The 23005-nt window shown below is 50.9% G+C and overlaps 1 long non-coding RNA gene across 1 annotated transcript in view; it reads right to left on the bottom strand.

The window, feature by feature from the left end:
* LOC139440318 (uncharacterized) overlaps positions 1 to 23005 on the bottom strand; it is a 56240-nt gene that overhangs the window by 10530 nt on the left and 22705 nt on the right. The window lies entirely within an intron of this gene.

Raw genomic sequence — 23005 nt, 5'->3', positions numbered from 1 at the left:
GGCTGAAATGCAGTATCACGTACGGTGAGGAGAGCAGAGCAGCTGGGACTCATTCATTACCAATGGGAATTCAAACGCTACAGCCACTCCGGAAATTGGTAGCAGGTTCTTAAACACAATCGTATCCAGAAATTCCACTCCTGGGTAGTCCATTCCCCTCAGAGACAAAACTTACGTTCACAGAAAAACCTGCATATGTTTATAATCGCCAAAAAGTGGAAATAAGCCAGCAATAAAGTACCCTCCAGATCTTAACAGCATACGTGAGCAGTTACACACTGATTTCGCTTGTGAGGCAGTGTCCCAGAAGGACATTTCGGGGCAAAACCCACCCAGCCAAGTCTCTGGGCTCAGCCAAATGTACTGGAAAATTTGGAAAGACCAAAGGCCTTCAAATGCATTTTCTGGAACCCTCAGGTCCCTGGGGTTCCAGAAAAAGGTAGGGGGTGGTCCCTCCTCGCTTCAACTGCAATTCCATAGTATCTGTTTCCCACACTGAAGTATGTAAAGTTTCTTTTGAAAACACACTAGGAAAGCTGGAAAACCATCACCAAGTCTGAAATGGCAATCCCGAAGAAGATCTACACTGTCGCTGTTCAGCAGGGCCTCTGCAGAGCACCGGTGGTCACGTGCTTGGTCATCTGCCTGATGGACCCTCCAACACCCACCCCAGGGGACACGCTGTGCTTGAGGGGCAATGTCTTCTCAAGGTTCAGCGCTGAGTGACATTAGCCTGACTCCCTTACTTGGTGTCCGGCCTTTCTGGAACTTGTTGCAGGCTTCTCTCTCTCCACTTTAGCAAGCGTTTCGAGCCTTCATGACCAGCTGGTTCTTTGTGTCTCCGAGCTTGTCTCTTCCATGCCTACATGACGTCCGCCCTCCTCAGACCTGAGGAGCCCTGTCTTGGGTCCTAGCAGTCCTGTCCTGTCTTCCCTCTGTCGGTGTCCTTCACAGAACAGGAGCTGGAGAGAGGCCCGCCGCTCATTGATAATAGTGTGACTAAGTCCAGTGGACATTTCTGAGTTCTTACCTCACCTGACCTCCCAGCAACATTTGATGCTACCGATCACTCCCTTCTTAATACAAATTCTCTCCATTTCCAGGACACCCCATTCTGCTGGGTTTCCGTCTCTGACTCCTTCTCAGGTTCATCATCTACAGGTCCACCTCAGTTTCCTTAGCGCTCAGCCCCACGCTGCCACTGCTTCTTCCCCTCGGTATTTCTACCCAGCTTGACTTCATCACTGCCCCAGCTCTAGTTACCACCAATAAGCTGACGTGTCCCACGTTTATCTCTAGCCCAGCCTCTCCTCCGAGCCCCAGGTGCACACACAACTGCTGACGTGATGTCCCCACTTGAATGTCTCAGTCACCTGGACACCGAAATCCAACATGTTCCCAGCTCACCTTGATTTTTTCCCTCCAAACCAAACACGGTCAGTTTTCCTTGTTCCAGCCTCCACAAATACCGCTCCTAGGCATCAATTTCCAGTTAAAAGCCCAGGACTCATCCCTGACACTCCCTTCTTCGGTCCCTATATCCCGTCCATCGAGAGCCTGTTGGTTCTACTTCCAGATATCTCACATGCACTCACGCCTCTCCATCATCTCACCACGCGAGCTCGAGCCCGCTTCCAAACCATTCTCTTACATGGAAGCCAGAGGGATGCTCTTAAATGCCACTTTGATCACGCCACCCCTTTGCTTGAAATCTTCAATGGCTTCCCGCTGTGGGACAAAAACCAAATCGCTAACTGGGGCCATGATCCCGTCTTGCTCCTGTTTCTCATCTGTTCCCCAACATCAACTTGCTCTCTGCCACACCGATCCTAGTTTCGTACGTGAGCCATGTTCTCTCTTGCCATTGGGCCTTTGCACCTGTTCTTCCCACAGGCACTTTGCCTGTTAACACTTGTTCATCTTTCAGATCCCTCCCAGACTGTGCAAGACGGCCCCCATTTATGTTTTCATGGCAACAGGTATCTTTTCTTCATAGGAAACTAGACTGTCGATTACCACCTGGGGGATCATTTAGTGTCTCGTTCTCCCCCTACCGTGTCAGCCCCATGAGGGCAGGAGCGGGGTCTCTTCCGTGTGGTCGTCACCCAACGCTGGAGCTGTTCAGCGTTTCCTCAACGCACGTGGGTCCTTGTAGCCTGAGGGCGCCTCCCTCGGAGAGTGCAAGGGGCACATCCAAGAGCTGCTCCTCCCAGTTCAAAGGGCTCCAAGGCAACGCTGTCATAAAACTGGTTAGATTTTCTCATCTGTGACCCACTGGAGTGAAGAAATTATTTTCACCAAAAATGTATTTAAGAAAAAAACATTCACAGTTGCATTAAAACTATAATGTACCTCAGAAGAAATCCAATTTTAAAACGAACAAAGGATATGCAAAGGCTCTCTGAAGCAAGTTGTATGACTTTATTGAAGGATATAAAAGACAGAAATAAGCGGAGAGACAACATGTTCGTGACGGGAAGAACACCCTGTAAACATGTCAACTCTTCCCCAGTCACTCTGTAAATTACACGTCATCCCAGGTAAAGCCAAACACGGGGTTTTCCACAGAATCTCGCCAAGAACATTCTGAGGAAGAAACATGGGCCTGACTGGGGCTGAGGAAGATGCTGAGCACGCCCAGCTTCTGACTGCAGCCCAGTCATACGTGGGAACTTGGCGTATGACGACTCTCTCTTCGAGTCAATGGCGAAGGACGACCCAGCCAGTACGTGGTGCTGGAGCTGTCAACAGTGGGAGAAGCAGCCCAGAACCTCTTCCACGACCACAAATAAACTTAAGTGGACTAAAGATGCTGGGTGAAAAAACCTCAGCAGAAAATATAGGCTTATCTTTATGGTCTTAGAATAGAAATTTATTTTTCAAAGAGTAAAACACACAAAGCACGTGGGGAAGACTGACAAACATGGCATGTAAGAACTTTCACACTAGAAAATACACTATACGGAAGGTCAAGAGAGAGGGAGGGAAAAGATACGTGCAAACCTACGAAAGTGACAAATGTCAGTATGTGGAAATGTTTAAAGACTCCTTACAAGTCAGTAAGAAAAGACAAGCAAATAGAAAAATTGAGCTAAAAATATATAAAAGCAATTCACAAAATCTATCAAAGCAAATTACCAAAATTTTATAATTTTATGTTCAAGGTCACTAGTAATGAAGGAAGGTAAAGTGGAATAGTGAGATACCATTTCATACCCAAGCGCTAAAATTTAAAAGTCCGTAGATTAGGCATTTTTCAGAGAAAAACAACACGGACACTGTGCGGCACTAGTCGTTTATTCCAGTGGCAGGAGGCAGCGCGCCTGGAGGGAGCACGCAGGTCTCGGCTGCTCAGTCCAGGTTCTCCAGGAGGCAGCAGCAGCAGAGGGCAGCCCAGCAAGCGGCCAAGGCCGCCTGACACGCGGTGTCGTCCGTCTTCCTTTCCTGTTCGATCACATGCACTGGGGTGGGGGCGGGGGCGGGGCAGGGCAGGCGGGGGAGAAAGAGACCCAGTCAGGGGGGAGTACAGCGGCAGCATCGCGTGCCGATAGCATTTAGCACACAATCTTGGAGACATGTCGGCCGTCTCCCTCTCCAGGCTGCTGCTCCACGCCTACCTGGTTCACTGGTCCATTCCCACGCCAATGTCTGCACGCCATTTCTTGAGTGTGCGAATAAAGGGGACATCTGCCCAGCAGCTGTCAGACCATTGTGTCCCCTTCCCCAAGGTGACTGAAACCCCAACCAGCACCTTTCTTACTGCCCGACCAGTGATCCAGGTTGCAGGGAGCCCTGGCCTGCAGCCCGTGGTGGCAGGCACTGGCTGAAAGCTGTATACACCACCTCATTTAATCCTCACAACAGTGCTGTGTGACCATCGCCACTTGTAACCCTCATCACCGTGCACGAGTGCGAGCTGGTGGAGCCCCCTGAAAGAGCATTGGGGTGGGGGGTACACACGACTCTGACCCAGAAAATCTGTATCTAGGGTTTTTCTACAAAAATAATCCGGCCGGTGTTCAAAGATAGATGGACGCTATGGCTGCTGCTGTATCAAAATAACCCAAAGTAGCAATGACCTCAAGTCCGCCAACTGGAGGCTGATCAGCTACTGCGTCACAGAATACTAAACAGCCATTAGAAAGAACTAGGGGGTTCTTCCATGTTGCTAATACATTAAGCAAGATATAAAAGCAACAGATATAGCAGTGGCGTGTTTTACTTGTACAGTGGGAAGGATATACACATACAAACACACATATACACACACAAGTTTCTGAAAATACAAGAAACTTAAGAGGAGGGGTAGAGGCTTTTGCTTTGCGTTTTATACTTTTCTCAAATCCAGGCTCATCTGACTCCAGAGCCACCCTCGGAGCTGCTCCTCTACTGTCACTGCCAGGGTCCTGTTGGCAGGGGGAGGGCCTGCCCGCTCCTGGCACACTTAGACCTCTTCGAGCTCCTGCCAGAAGTACGAGCTCCAAGGGCTTTGGGGGCAGCGGGCACCGCCCCACCTGGGTTCCCTGGTGGCACTGGCCTCATTCCGACTGCCTTCTCCGTGTCACTGTTACCTAGAGGACGCACTCGGCCCAACCCCACCTAACCCGCGCTCCCAGTTATTCTTGCTCCTCTCATAGCCTGCTCTGGCCCCTGTGACCCGGAGTCCCACCTATCAGATGCGCCTTCAGTGCAACTCAGACGCCTCCCTCAGGCCCTGCTGACTTTCAACCCTGGGCCGGTGCTGGGGAGCAGCAGATGTATCAAGTGGCATTCCTCCCTCCGCTCAGAGACCGAGTGCCCTGCACTGGTACAGTTCCTAAGGCTGAGCCCCAGGAGGCAGAAACACCCCCGCATGCCAGGTCCCAAACAAACAGCCCACTGCCAGAGTTCCTCTGTGTTGTCCTCCCTCCCAGCAACACCAGCTGGCGGCATTTGAGAATTTAGCAAACCAACCCCAGCCGCTTCCTCCCCTTTGGGTTTGGGTTTGGGTTTGAGAAGGTAGTCAGGAGCCCACCTGAGCCCGGCGCTGGGGAGAGGGCACTGAGGGAGCAGGTACAGCCAGTCTCTGCCTCTGCAAGCCCCTGAGGACTCAAAGGTCTTCCAGGGGCCACCTTCAGGTCCCTCACCAGCCGCCGGCTCCCGTCTGCTCACCGTGACAGCGAACATCATCCGCTTCTCCTCTCTCCCCCTCAGCGGGGCCCCTCCATTCATGAAGCCCCATGCTGCTGCTGTCCCCTCTGCCAGCCTGCCAGCCTCTCGCCTCAGTGGTGCCTGTGTCAGGGACTTAACTGACCACTCATCTGCTCCTGAAAGTAGCACCGACCCGACCCCTTGGCCTTCTCAACACCAGTGACACCCACTGGGCTCACCGTCTGCTTTGTCCCGGAAGTACCCCCTCCACGTGTCTGCTCGGCCTCTGGGGCCCTCTGACACCACCCTGGATTGCTGGGACATGGTACCAAAGCCGCCTCAGCCCAAGCAGCTGCCTGCTGCTCCTTGACCAAGATAAGCAGAGAGAAGGAGGGCTCATCCGGACTCTGGGGAGAAGTCTCAAAAATGAACAGGAGGTGGGGAGGCACAGTCTAGGCGCTCTGGGAGCAAAGGGCCTGCAAGCCCAGCTAGGCCTTCACTGTACGGAGGAGGCAAGAGAGGGCCAGCCTGGGTAAACAGAGGGCCAGAGCGAGTAAACAGAGCCAGGCCCCCCGCACCAGGAGAACATAAGAACGCTGGAGGGGGCGCTGCCAGGAATGCCAGGTCCTGCCCTCACCCCAGTTCATGCACACACCCACACAGAGTCCTTGTCGCCTGGCAATGGGCCTCTACCCACCACGTGGCATGAGAACCCAGGTTCAGGGCTGGGGAGACATGGTCACGTGGTTGAGAAGGATGACCGGGGAGTTCAGACAGGGCTCAGGACAGAGCGGTTTCCCAGGGCAGGAGACAGGAAGCTGAGATACAGATCTTGGGACAGAAGAGGGACCTGGCTAGCATGGGAACAAACAGGACAGCACCACAGGGGCTGTGACCCAAGCCCACAGACAGCCCTGCATCCTGGCTACCAGGCCCAGGCCTGGTGACAACCCGTCCCGCCCACTGAAGGCCCGGGCCCCTGGGCCCTGTGGCCACTCACCCCAGCAGGAAACCTGCCTAGCCACCTGCCGCTTCTTAGCTTTCCCGTACAGACACTGCCGCCTGCGAGCAGGCCGCCAGCCCGCCTTCCAGAATCTGGCTGTGCGCCCCCCGAACGACATCCTCCTTCTCTCCCTACCAGAGGGATGGCTCACCTACCCCAGGGCAGAAAAGTACCCCCTTGCCTCCCTGCCAGCTCCGGGAATAGCTGCCTCATTCATTAGTGGGCTCCTCCCAGGGTTTAGGCCAGAAACCTCGCTTGAGGTCGGGTTACCGTGTGAAAGGCTTTTCCACACCGCACCCAGCTCTTTCTGATCCTCTGAGAAGCATCTGATCTGCAGTCTGGCAAACTCCTCCCTTCATCGTCCAGCGTTGACAACAAACCCAAACAAGGCAGCCATTGGGGACTGAAACCGCAGCCACAGCGCCGAGCATGTCCTGTGGCCTTCTCCTTGCATCCCCACCTCAGACTCGTCCGCACCCCTTCCTACTTGGTTTGGGCTCCAGTTCAGCTTGCCCCAACATGGGCCCGCCCCTTCACCTCCCTGAGCCTCAGTGTCGACCTGCCAACAGCGGGGTGGATGGGTGGATGGGCGTCTGCAGTGAGGCTCCAACGAAGTGAGAACAAGTTGGCAATGGATATCGTCTGATCCTCTCCCCTCCCCTCCCGGCCCCTACAGCCCTGTGCCCGAGCACGGAAGCAGAAGACAGCCTGAGGAGAGCAGAAGAAACAAGTAGCAGAGGATGTCCTTCTCCTCTTCTTCCTCTTCCCCCGCATCACCAGGCTGGGTAGTACCTGCCACCTAGAGGCTCCTGCATCTCCTCCGAGAGGCCTTCCTGGGTCCAGCCCACCAAGGCATTTCTGACTCTGAAGCGCTGCTCCCACTCACTACCGTCACAATCATTTGAAAACAGCCTTAGAAATGTCGAGCAGTCCTTAAGAAGGATGCAGCGTGGAGACACAGGTGGGCCGGAGGGAGAGGCGTCTCCAGGTGAAAAGGGCGGGCTGCAGAGCAACACATGTTATGGAGTGCCCGGGACGGAGCTTGGGGGCAGGCACAGGAGACGTCCCCTTTGTATGCCAGCAAGGTTTGCATTCTCGTGTCACTGGGACAGAACGGGAAAATAGGACTGTCTCAGAAATGGCTGGTTTGTCACCAGGGTTTTCCTTTTTTTTCTTTTTAAAATTTTAATTATTTATTTTTAGAGAGAGGGGAGGGCAGGGAGAAAGGGAGAGAAACATCAGTATGTAAGAGATACACCAATCGTTGCCTCTCACATGCCTCCAACCATATGCCCAGACTGGGAATTGAGTCTGTGACCTTTTGGTTTGCAGGCCAGAGCTCAGTCCACTGAGCCACACCAGCCAGGGCTATCATCAGGGTTTCTAATTGTCCTAACTAGACTAGGAGTTCCCCAAGTGCTGGGTACCTGTCTTCTCCATGAGCTGCCCCTCAGGGCCCGAGACACAGGGAGGGCAGCGTGAGGGGGACAGGAACTAGGAACATGCAGTGGCAGTCAACACGCAGCACCAAAGGCCTCCAGCCAGGGAGCAGTGGCTACAGCGGACAGTAACACAAGGGTCGTGGTGCCCACAGTCTGGGTCCTCAGCATACCACGGGCTCAAATTCTACTGGGGCACTGGTGACCGTTCTTAGTGGCCTTGGCTACGCAGAAGAGATTGGAGTTGGCTCCTCTGGGGGTTTGGAGAATTTCTAACAAGAAATTAACACTAAGAATAACCATGTGACCCTTAAGATAAGAATTTCACAACCAGCCATCTCCACTTCCTAACTGGCCAGGCAAATACAGAGGGGCACCGGCCCAAGGAGGTCTCTTCCGGAGGTAGAGACCCCTAGTGGGGCAGCTGGAACATTCTACCCAGCAATGGCCCAGTGTTCCCAGGTGTGTGCACCTCACCAACTCCTGAGGCCCCAAGACTGGTTCTGAGCTGACGCAGGGAAAACCAGACCTTATAATGGCTCCAAATGTCAAGGTATTTCAGATAAAGATCTTTGTGTAGGAAAAAAAAAGTCACATATAATTCTAACCATGCTAAAAGTCATGTAAGACTGGATGGAAACAGAGTTCAAGAATCAGCAGGCGTGGAGGATACTCCACGCCTGCACAGAGCTGCTGTGGGCGCAAGGCAAGAGGCCTCAGCCTCGGGTGTCAGTGGGCTCAGGGTTTCAGGTCCCAAGATGGAGCCTGGTCTGGGGACAAGGCCAGAAGGTCAACCCAACTGGGTCAGGAGGGGCAAAGTCAGCAAGAGCCTGCACCCTCTGGAGTGAGCCAGTTGTAGTAAGTTGCACGGCCTAATGCCATGCCCACCTCCGAGTGATGAGGGTGTCCCCCCAATCACAACAGAGTGTTGTCAATGGCAGGTAATATGTACAACTGGAATTCTAACGTGGAAGCCTAAGTATCAAAACCTAACATGATGTTACCAGTGACCCGCGGTGGTTATGCTGGAGTCTAAAATTAGATGGTGAGTAAGGCTGACTTTTGATCTGCAATTCTACCCTCAGTGAAGAGGGGTGATTCATCAGAAACTGACCTTCAGAGACACCTTGCCCCTGGGTTTAAAACACCCAAGGGAATTGGAAGCCGGGACTGGAACAGCTATTTGGTCCTAGCCTTCACGTTCACGGCATATTCACAATGGCCAAGAGGTGGTGGCAGCCCGGGTCCACTGATGGATGAATGGATAAAGGAAATGTGGTCTGTCCGTACAATGGGGCGTTATTCACCCTCGTAAATTCTGCCGCCGGCTCCAATACGGGAGATCCTGCTGAGTGAACTAAGCCAGCGCAGGAGGACAAGTGCTGTGTGATTCCACTTACACGAGGCACCCAGGCCCATCAGATTCGTAGACAGAAAGTACGGTTGCCAGGAGTTTGGGGGGGTGTTATCTTTAGTGGGTATGGAGCTTTAACTTGGGAAGATTGAAGTGATAGTTGCACAACAGTGTGAATGTGCTTAATGCCACTGAACTGTATATTTAAGAATTGTTACAATGACAACTTCTGTGTTAACATTTTACCACACACTGGAAAACCCACATTGTTTCCTCTGCTCATTCCTGAGGGTTCCAGGTACCTCAGCACCCTCGGCAGGGGTGGGGGTGGGGTGGGGTGGGGGGAGACTCCAGAGCTGAACCTCACTTGGCAGCAGTTTCAGATCCCTGTGTTTGGTCCCGTGAACCAGTCCCGCACCCTCCGGGGCCAGGCTGGACCCCAGCTAGCTCGAGGCACATCCTAGTCATCCAAAACGTCCACTCTGCCTGCCTGCGTGCCCACTGCACTCCTGCCTGAAGACCCTTCCAGGCCGCCTCTCGCGAGCAGAGGACGTACAGAACGAGAAAGTGGCTGTTGTCGCTGACACCTTGCTCGGCCTCCCTCCCGCTTCCTGTGCTCACTTCTCTTTTCCTGACACAGCCAACCCCACAGGCGACTCCAGGAATAAGAGAAGTCTTCCTGGACTGAGGCAGCCCACAGACCACTTGGAAAGAGCAGCCGAAGACCTATTGAGGAAGCGCACAGTGACATGCCGCACTGGGTGGGACCGATAATAAACACAACTGCATTAAAAATCGGGAAGATCCTTTCAAGGAGCTAAGGAGAGAGGAATGTCAATGTTACCGCCCTGACCTCCCTTCTCTTCCCTATGCAATTACAAGAAAATTTAGAGAAAAGACAGCTGGTGAGTGGCTCACCCAGAAGTGGACATCATTTGAGAGTGGCCCTGGCTCCTCCCGACTGACAGAGTCCCCACGGCCTGACTCCCTTGCCCCAAGAAGGGATGGCAGTGATGGTGACTAACACACGATCTGTCATTTCATCCCCTGCTGAGCAGCACGAAAGAAAGATTCTTGGAATCACAGAAACACAGTAAAGAGATAAACAGCAAGAGTAGAGCAGAAAGAGACTCAGAAACCACGAATTTCTAATGCCGGTGGCCCGTGAATGTAAGACAACTGCCATGATTTTGGAAGCTGAGTGGAAATAAGGAAAACTATTATTTTCTTGGTTTTCAGATACGAAATTACAGGGGAAAAATGAAGAGGTCACTTTGAGGGGAGCTGGCACTTTGGAACCTGCCCAAATGGGCAGAGATCACTAAGGAGGAAGCTATTGGGTTTTGCCAATCAGTGCCCAGGCACAGATGGGCACAGCTGCCCGGTTATCGGCAACGTGAGTCTGACTCACACTGAGTGCCGGCCTCGGGAGGCTCGTTCAAACAGCACTCGCCGCGGTTTTCAACCAGGCAAATATTGCCGTGTTGTTTTTACTGAACACAGAGCGAGTTGTTATCTTAGGTATACAGACCACAACTGGCTTCAACATGCACCAGATTCCTGAGTTACTGATTAACCGTTCTAGCAGATATATTTATGCAAAACACCCAGCTGTTTTCCTCCTCCACTGTCAGGCTCAATTTTGTGACAGTAAAAATAGTTGTGTGTTCGTCTGAACGCACCTCGGTTTGTAGGCCTGTTATGCGTGTGTTCCACCTCAGGGCCAAGGCGGGGCGACCGCTCTCAGTGAACACGATGAGGAGGCGATCTGGCACAAACCTCACTAGAAGGACTGTCCCCACCCCTACTACCCTCGACTCCTCGTGGCACAGGGCGCCCCCACTTCAGAGCAACAAAGGCTGTCCTTACAGGTGTGGAAAGAGTGGGGTGGGGCTCAGCTCTGCCGAGTGCTTCAAGCGGACAGCCACCGGAAAGTAACGAAGGGCCCTGAAAACCACCACCTCATCCATTGGGATGTGCCATTTGGCAAATGTGAGGCCAGAGATGTCCCCAGTGGAGAAAGGGAGCCAGAGGGATGCCCTGGACAAAATGACTGTGACGAGAACTCTGCTAGTCTGGTAGACAGAGCCGAGTTCAGGGAAACAACTCCTTCCACAGTCAACTCTACCAGTTCTAGCCAGCTCGTCACTGAAGATGGAGGAAAGAAGGTCGCTAACGTCACGACCAGCAAACCACCTGAAGCAGGAGGAGACAGGCTAATCCCTGCAATGAAAACCCGGTGGCGGGACACTGTCCCGCTGTGGGGGTGGAGTGGATATGCAGGGAGCCTCTGCTATGCCAGAAATAACGGAAGGCATCTCACTGCTTCCCGTCCACTGCACAGGGCTTAGCTGGAGCGTGGTAGGTTTATTTATAGCACCCATTTGGAGAGCAGAGGGACTCTCAGCAAACTCTGGAAGCCTGGCACATGCAAGCGAGGGCACAGTCTTGCAGCCCTGCTGTCATCGTCAGCAGAGTGCCCCTCCCCGGACTGCAGCACAAGTAGACCCCAATCTCTTGGGCTTCTCAGCTCGCCCCGGAAGGCTGCAGAGATGGGGAAAGGCGGCTCTGGGGCTGGATATCCTCCCCTGGCTTCACCTTCCTCCCCTGTCAAACGGAGATGGTAACAGCACCTATTCCCCCGTTGGGTTCTTCAGGGACTTAATGAGCTAATCTACAAAGGCCAGTGACTACTAGACAGCAGGTACTCAGTATATTCTAGCTGCTCCTCCTATTCCCCACACAGAGACCTAAAGCACAAAAGGCAGGCCTCCCTAATTGCTGAGACATCTGGAAGCAACATGGGTATTACTTAAGGCTGGTGGCAGTATAGACAGTTTTTCATTTCACACACTGAATTGAGGTCTTTTGAAAGACTGAACAAGAGCCATGGAAATGGGGTAAAAGAGGTATCTATTTCCCCCAAGTACTGCCTGAGCCCCAGCTCTGTGTGGACGCCAGGCTGCTGCGCAATAATCCTGGAAGCAGGGGCACTGCCTCCTAATGAAGTTCACAACCACACAACCCTCCTAACCGCCCACACGCTCCATATCAGCAGGCTGGAGCTGGCGACCACCAGGAGTCTTTCCGCCAACCCCCGCCCCCCATCACCCTTCTCCCACGCTCGAACAGGGGAACGGTCCTCCTGTTCAGAAGTTCCTTTTGACCTGAGGTGAACACTGGTGACCCTTAGCTCCTGACTCTGCTTGGATAAAACTGCTAAGACTCCAGTGTCACTTACCGCTCTGTGCCCCTAGCCTCACACAGGGCACACTCAGTAGGCCTGGCATATAGGAGACATGAATGAATGAATTAACTGATGAATGAATGAATGACAAGTGAATGAGTAATCTCTCTTGAACTTTTACTTCAGTTGAAAAAGCTGTTTCTAGTCTGTCTTGAAAGTAGGCTGCAGATATGGGCTTAGCTATTCTCTGAAGTATTACTAATTAAAAATATGAAGACTCAGTCAGCCTTAACTTATTTTTTTTGTTAATTTTTAAAATTTTTAAAAATTATATTTTATTATGCTATTACAGTTGTCCTGATATTTCCCCTTTTGCCCCCTCCATGCAGCACCCCCACTCCCTCAGGCAATCCCCACACCATTCCTCATGTCTGTGGGTCATGCGTATAAGTTCTTTGGCTACTCATTTCCTATACTGTACTTTCCATCCCCATGGCTGTTCTGTGACTAACTATTGTACTTCTTAATCCCCTCACCTCTCTACCCATTCCCCCAAGCCCACTCCCATATGGCAACCACCAAAACACTCTCTGTGTCCATGTTTCTGTCTCCGTTCCTCTTGTTTGCTTCATTTGATTTTAGATTCAATTGCTGATGTGCATTTTTGCCATTTTATTGTTTAGAATTTTGATCTTCTTTTTCTTAAATAAGTCCCTTTAACATTTCATGTAATAATGACTTGGTGATGATGAACTCCTTTAGCTTTTTCTTGTCTGGGAAGCTCTTTATCTGCCCTTCCATTCTAAATGATAGCTTTGCTGGGTAGAGCAATCTTGGCTATAGGTCCCAGCTTTTCATGACTTTGAATGTTTCTTGTCAATCCCTTCTAGCCTGCAAAACTTCTTTTGAGAAAGCAGCTGACAGTCTTATGGGAACTCCCCTGTAGGTGACTAACTTCTTTTCTCTTGCTGCTTTTAAGATTCTCTCTTTACCTTTAACCTTTGGCATTTTCATTATGATGTGCCTCAGAGTGGGCCTCTTTGCATCCACCTTGTTTGGGACTCTCTGTGCTTCCTGGACTTGCACGTCTATTTCCTTCACCAAATTAGGGAAGTTTTCTTTCATTATTTTTTCCAATAGAGTTCCAATTTCTTGCTCCTTCTCTTCTCCTTTTCTCACTCCTATGATGCAAATATTGGAACACTTGAAGTTGTCCCAGAGGCTGCTTGTACTGTCCTCATTTTTTTTGATTTTTTCTTCTTCTTGTTCTGCTTGGTTGTTTTTTGCTTCCTTATGTTCCAAATCATTGATTTGATTCTTGGCTTCATCCACTCTACTGTTGTTTCCCTGTAAATTGTTCTTTATTTAAATTAATGTATCCTTTGTTTCTGACTGGATCTTTTTTATGTTGCTGAGGTCCTCACTGAGTTCCTTGAGCATCCTTATAACCAGTGATTTGAACTCTGCATCTGATAGATTTCTTATCTCCATTTTGTCTAGTTCTTTTTGTGGAGTTTTGTTCTGTTCTTTCATTTGGGTCATGTTTCTTTGTCTCCTCGTCTTGGCAGCCTCCCTGTGTTTGTTTCTATGTATTAGGTTGGGCTGCTATGACTCCCTGTCTTGGTCGTGTGGCCTAATGTACTAGGAGATGTCCTGGAGGGTCCAGTGGCACAGCCTCCCCTATCACCCAAGCTGGGTACTCGAGGTGTGCCCTTTGTGTGGGCTGATTACATTCTCTTCTTGTCATCGGGTCTTGGTTGCTGTTGGCAGATCAATGGGAGGGATTTTACCAAGGCCATTCAGGGGCAAGGATTGTCTGTGATCACTGACCACTAACCTCCACCCTCCATGGAGGATCAGCTGTGCAGGAGCAGGGTGGTGGTGTTCCAATGTGATCTGTAGCTGTCCACTGGGTGCATTGGTCCTGGGGTTTCCCGGGTGATGCTGGCCAAGGTCAGCCCCGACCTGTGTTTTGCCTGGGGCCACCCTGCATGAGCTATAAAGCAATCTGAGATAGCTGCTACTCATGCTGGGCTTGGAGATTCCCAGGCAAAGCCAAACTGTGAATCTAGGCTGGGTGCTGCTAGTACCAGGTCTGGGGCTCACTGAGGCAGCTGTTGCTTGTTTGAGAGGATTAGGAAGTTGTGTAGTATGAGCCGAGACCAGAGTTAGTGTGGTGGAGTCTCTGGGGATCTGAGATCCCCAGAGGTGGGTCAAACAGTGTTTGCCGAGTTGATGGAGTCTCAAATATGGTACCAGCCTGTTGACCCTGTGGCTCTATGTGGGGAGGGCTCAGAAAAGGGACACTGGCCTGTGCTTATCCTGATGCCAGACACCTCAGCCTCTCCCAGTACGCCATTGGTGTTCTTCAAACTGCCATCCCGCTGCTGGAGTTCAGATGGAGTGAGTATGAATAGGTGAGTCTGTGTGTGAGTTCTTTAAGAGGAACTGCTTGGGGCTCCAGAAGTTTCTTTCACCAACTCAAACCCTGCTGGTTTTTGCAGCCAGAACTTGTGGGGACTAATCTCCCTGACTCTGAAACCCTGTGGTGAGGGGCCTGGTGTGTGGGGCTGGGACTCCTCAATACAAAGATATCCCTCCCGAATTTTTATCCACCACACTTGAGTGTGGGATAAGCCCATTCCACATCCCCCCCACATCTGCACCCCTCCTACCCATCAGGATGGATGTGGTTTCTTTAATTCCGTGGTCGTCAGACTTCCACTCAGCTAAATTTCTGAGAGTTCTGAGTGATGGTTGTTCTGTACTTTGGTTGTAATTTTGATGTGGTTGTGAGAAGAGTGAGTTGTGTCTCCCTATGCTGCTGTCCTGACTGAAGTTCTCTCTTAAGTTCTTAAGGAAGGAGTCACTCCTACTTCTGTCAGTTGAAACCCTTCATGAGATTCTGGCTCATTCTGAACCTTCCTGAAAAGGCTGAGGACCGTCCCTGGGGTCGGAGCCATTGCTTTATCCCAGAAGGGATCAGCCTGACCAGGGAGAGGGGGCCCCACCGTCAAAGATACCTTCTTCAGGGGGGCCCCTTGGGAGCCTTTGGGAGTTCGGGGTTACCTACAGCTGCCCATGGGTACAACGATAGGGCTTTTTTGTGGGGTTGGGGGAAGGAGAATATTGATCCTTCATAAACTACCCATGCTACACCCCCCAAAGCTAAAACCCATTTTTACCCCATTAAGAATGATTCAAATATAATCTTGTACAGTCTCCCTCAAATGCTCCAGCTGACAAGGTCTCCCAGGCTACCAAATGAACTCATTTCAAGGGTAAATGGAAAAGCTCAGAGGGAACCAAGACAGTACCAAAAAAGTCTAGTGGAAAATTTTTCCCTTAAGGACAAAGCATCAGAATCTTTCCTAGGCTGTTCCCAATTTATGGTCTTCAGGCAGGTGTGTCCCCGGGAAAAGGGTCTGTTCCCTGGACCCCAAGGAGAAAGCTCCTCACATCACCGCACACACCCCAGGTACAATCCCGAGAAGAATGCGTGTGTCCGGGTGTGTGATGTGTAGAGGGCGGGCGTAGGGCTCTAATCTCTCCTCCAGCTTCAGAAACCTCTGAAGTCAGCCTGGACCTCTGAGACACCTTTGATCAAATGAGGACGAGGTTACGGAAGCGGAGGGGAGCAGTAAAGACCTCTCAAAACTGAAAGGGCTGCAGCCCTGACAGCAGCGAGCTCCCTGGCTGTGAGCTGATAAGGCTTTCCCATGAGTCCACAGGGAAGTCAATATTCCCGGAGGAGGGAGCCATTCCCTTGAGGAGCCGAGGCAAGTTTGGAACAGCAGGAAACCAGGGCAGGCCACAAAAACAGCCACGATCCACTCACTGGTCGGTCCCTGAGGGTCTCTCAGCCCTGCCCACCTGTCAGCTCAGCTCAACCAGTGGAAGTCAGGTCCTTTTCATCTCTGTATCCCCCACAGCCCAGCTCCTGTACATACAGGTGTGCTGGGCTCAGGGGTTACCCCTGCTACACCTGGCACAGTCTATTTACGGCAAGTAAAATGCATTTTCCTTAACTTCTCCATTGGCTTCCACTGGCTCTGCTTCCTCACTGGAAAATGGAGACAATAACGACACTGACCCCTTGCCATTGTTTAAAGATTAAAAGATTAACTCCTCTACCTCTTGGAATTGTTATAGGATTAACTCTTCAAAAAGCAGCTAGCTGAGTGCCAGGCACAAAGTAAACAGACAATAACTTACAGCTATTATTGTTGCTGTTACTCTACAAAGTAGATAAAGAGCTAAATGGAAAAGCAATCTGCACTGTAGAGCTTTCCACTGTACTGAGAGTTTTAAAAACAAGAATAATTTAGACTCAGGGGGGGTGGGGAACCCCACAATGACCTGCCGCGTTGTGCCCGGCATTTGAAACGGAGACCTCAGCGGAAACCGAGCGCTGCTCCTTAGTAAGGAATTGCGTATTCTCTGCGGCCCAGATGCTGCTGAGGATGCCCGGGCATGATGAATTTAAAACGAAGAATAAAACAAAAACTACTCAACGACACTTTTATGTAGCATGATATTAGCTGCAAATATATCCCCTTGACAGAGACCAACATGTGAGCTGAATGTCAAAAAGGGGCTGCACCATGAAGAAACTAGACATACGCCAAAGATTTATACCGAAATGTTGACAACCACCTCTGGCAGCAAAATTATGGGTATTATTTACTTTCTATAAGAAAGACATATTTCTGTAATTTAAAAAGTCACCCCCCCAACCCCCCATTTTCTGTGTGTGAGAACCGGGGTAACCCAGGAGTTGCAGGCTTGGGTAGACACAGTGGCACTAAGTTGGAGTTTGGAGAAGCCACTCTCCTGGCCCCCGTTGTGCTGGACTTGGTCACCACACCCGTGTTACGCCTGCCAGGCTAAGCCCTCATTGGTGACATGGACACCAACCCTCCTCATCTTCACGGTTAGCATTTGAGTCACAGTCATCCTGTGTCTTGCGTGTCCTACTTTTTAGAGTGTCGCGGCTCTGGGGAGCCACAGCGTAAGCAGAAAAAAGACCTTCCCCCCTGTGGCTAACCACGCTGACCGCTGGGAAGCAGGAGCCAGGTGCCAGTGGGCACTGGGCCACGCCACCCGTGCCGGATCCTGGAGCTGGCCCTCCGGCACAGCTAATACCTCCTTGAAGTAAGTCCTAGGAAAGATCCCTGCCACCCCAAGTGACCCCACGCTCCCAGGGAGGGGCCAACACCACAGCCTTGGCTCCGGTCCTAGAGACTGACCTACTCTAGCCCAGCTGCACCTCCCGGTTTCCCTGGCTGCCTTTTACCCAACACAGTCTTCTTTTTCTGGCCCACCAAACCAATTTCCTCATTGTTTACTTCAACCTAACTTTTAAAAGCTTATGTGAGAAGTACAGGGAATGTGTTTGTCATGCTTTGAGACTGAGTAAAAGTAGTATTAGATCAGAAAACCTAAGAACAGTGAAACCAGCCTGGGAGCAGGGCAAGACTTCGAACACCTGTCTCCCCAGGCTGCCCAGGTCTGGCCAACCCAGCCTGCTCCCTGCCAGCAGGCAGCCAGCAGGCACCGGCACATCCCAAGGGCCAGCTGAGTAAACTGGATCTGCAGAAAGTGGTTGCTTTTTTATACTCCATTACCCCTGAGTGCCGGGCAGGCCAAGGCTTTTGAAAAGTGAAACAAAGTATTTTGCATAAAGTATTTGACTAAAACAGATCATGTGTCTATCTGAGAAGATGGAAAAACCTGAGGCCATCTTTAGGAGCCTACAGTCCCCTAGTGTCCTTGAGACCCTTGGGTCCATGAGACCCAGTGCATTGTCCAGGGGGACTCCGTCGAAGCGCTGGGTTCACGTGAGCAGACCTGTCAGATTAAAGCCTGAAGTCACAAGTACGTGGACTGAGGAAGTCAAAGCTGGCGCTAAGAGCAACCTCATCTCACTGAAGACCCACCTCTCTGCAGACCCGTACACTCACTGAAGACCGGCCTCGTCTGCTTTTGTGAAAAGTAAGGGCGTTGCAGCTGAGTGTACCCAGAGAGAACTCGTCTTACTCCCAGAGGCCACCTCCTTTACTGCTGTGAACAATGCTTGTTATTGCTAATTTTGAAGTATTTTAAGGCTATTCCCTAATGGAATATAAAAGAGCATAAAAGAATACAATTTGAAATCAGACAGACCTGGGTTCAATTCATGGCTCAGCAAGTTACTACTTGACTTTAAGCAAATTAATTCATCTCTGAAGCTCGGTCTCCTCATCTCTAAGGCAGGAAGCCTCAGGACTGCCGTGTAGATTACGTGAGATCATGTACACAGAGCACCTGAACAAGGTCTAATTAGAAATGGCAACATCTTTAGTGCCTGGTACTAAATTGCAGAAAGCACTTCATTGGCTCTTAACAAGTTTTCAGGGAGTGAGTGGTGATTCTAAGGGAAAAAGGAAGGTGAAGTTATAAAATATTTTTGCTTACAGGAGGCCACATGGCACGTGGAAGTGGGTTGGGCTCTGTGTCAGACACCTGGGGACACGTGGGCAAGACACTGCAGCTTCTCAAAGACTCTGCTCCCACATCTGTAAAATCTGGGGTAATACCGCTTGTCCTGAAGGACTATTGCAAGAATCGAAGCCATGCCCAGAGCGCCCTCAGCCCCGAGCCAGCCCCTGGATGGGGCTCAGTAAGTGACAGCTGTTCAGAAGCAGGGGCGCGGGGTGGGGCTGGAGGGGCTGAGTCTCAGTTCCACCACTTCCCAGCTGTGCATCTCGAATCAGTTGCCTTTCTTGGCTTCAGTTTATCTCTAGGACAGGAATAAGGAAAAACCTATCCCAGAGGGTGGATAAGATACAAAAGCACCTAACGCACAGTACCTACAGATGAGAGTTAGCTCTATTATTTCGTTAGTATTTATTAACTATTTAGTGATTGAAAGTTAATATTAAATGTTCAAAACTTGGACCACTGGCCTCAAACTCTTCTTATTCTGTGGTTTTAATCCATGAGTTGGTATCAAACACCCAGATTCGCCAGTCCCAGCAAAGAGGCCCAGAGACAAAGCCTGTCCAGGCGGAGATAAGATGGGGCTCTTTCTAGTTCCAGGTTCCCGGAGCCTGCTTCCTGGGCAGGCCACCAGAAAAAGTCATGTATTTTTCAACTGCTGACAAGGCGATTAGGAAGGCCTTTCCCTCCCCTGGACTCAAAAGCAATGGCCAGCTTAAATTTTTCATTATAAACACTCTACAGCCGTGGTCCTCAAAGGAAGCTGATTCGGCCCCTAGGGGACATCTGGTCATGTCTGGGGACATTTTTTTAAATTTTTTTTAAAGATTTTATTTATTTATTCTTAGAGAGAGGGAAAGGGAGGGAGAAAGAGGAGAGAAACACTGGTCAGTTGCCTCTGGCTTGCACCCGGACCGCGGACCAGGCCTGCAAACTTTCACCTTGTGGGGTGATGCCCAACCAACTGAGCCACACCTATCAGGGCTGGAGACATTTTTGATAATCACACATGACCAGATACTACTGGCATTTAGTGGGTACAGGTCAGGGATGCTGCTAAACATCCCACAATGCACAGGACAGCCCCTCTGCCAACAAAAAGATTTGTCCAGCCCATATGTCAGTAGTGTTGTGGTTGAGAAACCCGCCCTCTAGGAAAGTTGCTTATAATGAAGTGTGTGGTGGGGCAGGGGGAGGGCGGGCGATGGTATCCACCCTACAACTGCAGCAGCCACAGCTGACAAGGGCACGGGAGCAAGAACTGCCCAGAAATAAGAACACGAAAATGATCTGAGAGGATGGGGTATTTGGACTATGAGAGAAATCTTCAAAAACTATTTCACTGAACGTTATTACTACGTTTCAGGACCAGAGAAAGTAAGGACTAGCACTCAGTGGACGAAAGTTTCTCGGTGTAACCACACGGAAACTCCATCTCTCTAATATGACCCTTTCTCACTTCTGTCTGTCCACGCCTTTCTCTCACCATTAGGCCCTTGGGACATCAGACACCGGTCAGCATCAAACTGTCTTAAGAACAAAGACTAAGATTGATAGACCCCAGACACGCAGTTTCCATCAAACTAGAGATAACATTTTGACCTCAGCTGTGTTTAAGCCCCTCGCCCGTGAAAGGAGGCCACACCCTCATGAAACTGGGCAGAACTCCTACCTCAGCTGACGTCAGGACCCGATGTAATGATCCCCTACTCCCTGCCCTTGCCCCAACCCAGCAGTAGAGCCCACGACCCCAACCCCCTAATTCACCACGATTAATAATTTTCCCACATATAATCTGTCCCCGCACAGAAGTCAGATTTTAGAGCACAAACTAGCTTATCTGTATCTCCAGACTTGGCGCCATTTCCTTAACTAGTAAACCTCTACTTTGCTGCCAGCTCCGGTCTGTGTTTTATCAGGCTCTGATGCGCACAGGCAAACGGACTCCTGTAGTCTGGTAACGGGGGTCCTGGTGACTCACGCATCTGTGACTGCCGGCACTGTGACAGTGCTCCAGCCCGTACATGGTGCACATTCTGCTGAGATCCCAATCCCAGACACCCCCCCACCCCCAAAATGAGTAACATGAGGGAGGGAGAAATAGTGCAGGGTTTTCTGCAAATTCAAGTGCAGAGTTTAATGACTTGAAAGGCTTATTTCAGAATCTTACCCTGTCCTCTCTCTCACGCATATCTCTAAACTCTTCTTCATCTTTCATTACTCAACAAGTAGTTACCAGAGAATCAAGTGGTCAGTCAGATTAGAGCAGGTCTTTGCTAAGAAGGAGCTTTCAGATAGCAGGGAAGACCTAGCTCTATGTGAAAGCCAACACTGTAAAATGACAAACCAAGACAGCACCCTGGAGGACAGGCAAGCTGGCCCAGATTGCGGCGTGGAAGCACCACTCGATGTCACTTGAGCAACACAGGAGTGAGATAGAAAGGATTAACAGGGGTACTACTACTGAGCCAAGTGGGTGTAAGAAGAATTTCTAAGCCATACGGAGAAAACACCATTTGCAAAAGTCCTATGGAGGAGAGGCCTGATGAGGCTGAAGAACTACATGGCATCTGTCGGCAGAGCAAACCACGAAGGGTCTCAAAGCCTCTGAAATGTTGGTCTTTATTCTAATAAAAAAACTATTAAGGCGGGCAAAAGAAATGTTTAAACCCTTAACTTGTAGTTTTTGCTCTGCCACGCCCAAGCGCTAGGTGAGAAGCTGCTCCCACCAAAACCTCTGACATGTAGCAGAGGAACCCAGGCCAGTAGCAAAGCCTCCAGATGAAATGGGGGTCCTCAAAAACACTGCAAAGGAGTGTTTCCCCCCACAGCAAGGATCAGCGAGTTCTCAGCTCAAGGAATCATGAAGGCCTATGCCCTCTCTGGGGCAGGGAATGGCTGAGAGAAATAGCTGATGCCCTAGTTAAGTCACTAACCCCAGGAGGACCCCATAAGCAGTCCGTCTTCTCCTAGTTGAGGGCCAAGTTCAGGCTAGGGCAGACCACCTCTCCCATTTGTCCCCAGCTTCTGTGCTTTTGTCTGCACAGGCCCTGGGGATTTATTCTCTCAGTAGACCTTCCTGGAAGCCCTACTACCTACGAGTCACTGTGCTGGGTCTGGGAACCATACTGTCTCCATCTCATTCTCCTTCCCTGTTCATCTTCTTCCCCCTCTCCGGAGACTTCCTTGTGGCCACTGGATCTGTCTCTCTTTTCGCACAGCGAGGAGTATGTGTGTCCTGGCCCACTTGCTGCGTCCGAAACACAAGTTTTTCAATTCCGACAGGCCTGGCTAAAGTCTTAAAGATGCTGGCCCAGGCCCGTCTGCCACTGTCTGACCTTGGGCAAACTCCCTTCTTTAATAAGTCCCGCTCCAGAGGGCTGCCACGCCAGTTACACGAGGAAGGAGGTACAGTGGTCGGCACCAGGCCCCACTCGCAAAACCTCAGTTAGCAGCAGCTCCTTCGGGCCACTCTCAGGATTCTGGCAGAGGAGACGGGGAGGAAAAGGAACCCAGGGTGAGGCCTGAAGGAGAATGCCTCACAAGATACCTGTACAGGCAGAGGGTGCTGGGGGCGGGGGACCCTCAACCATTCGACTACTTGGAATTGAGTAATGGAGAAACATACAAAAGTCCCTGCCTTCAAGCAGCTTATATTCCAGGGGGAGGAAAAAGGTGGCCGAGGGACACATAAACCATAGGTTAGGTAGGGAAAAGAGGTGGGAAGAACAGGGCCAGAGAGAGCCACGTTGGGGTGTTCCATGAAATGGGGCAGAGGGAGTGGGGAGGTGCATGGAAGGCCTCTCTGACTAGGTGACAGCTGCGCAAGAACCAAGAGGACAGAAGCTGAGTAGACTTCTGAGGCAAGCAGAAGGCGGAGGGAAGGGGACCGGCAAATCCAAAGGTGCGGGGGCGGGGGGGGGGGGGGGATGGCAGGGGGGGGGGGCCTGTGAAGATGGAGCACAGCATGCAGGGTAACTGCAGAAATAGCTCAGAATGGTCCTGTTCTGTTTAACAAGATACTGAGTTATTTTCCAGACACAAGAGACCAAAACTGCATGTCATGCGGCAGAAGCATGAGCACAGAAAAGAACTTTGACCTCCAGCTACACCTGGAACCAAAGTCTCGCCACTCCCTGCCCCACCCCACCTCACATATACATGGAAGCAAAGGACCAGAACATAAACAAACCCTGAACACCGGAACCCTTTCAGAAGTGAAGGGTCCACTGTCCACGAAGACCCAGTGCTGATGTCCTTGCCATAGATGGCCAAGTGCCAGGGTCCTCTAATTAAAACTTGCCTCACCAAGCGCTTCTACATACCGGACCCCCCTAGCCCCTTAAACACTCTTATCTAGTTCAGCAAGCAAGATGATCTCAGGCACGATTAAGTTGCCCATCTTCTCAGTT

The sequence above is a fragment of the Desmodus rotundus genome, chromosome 10 (assembly GCF_022682495.2).
Source record: "Desmodus rotundus isolate HL8 chromosome 10, HLdesRot8A.1, whole genome shotgun sequence".
NCBI lineage: Eukaryota > Metazoa > Chordata > Mammalia > Chiroptera > Phyllostomidae > Desmodus > Desmodus rotundus.
Note: the sequence above shows the minus strand (reverse complement) of the source record. Positions and strands in the feature narration are given on the sequence as shown.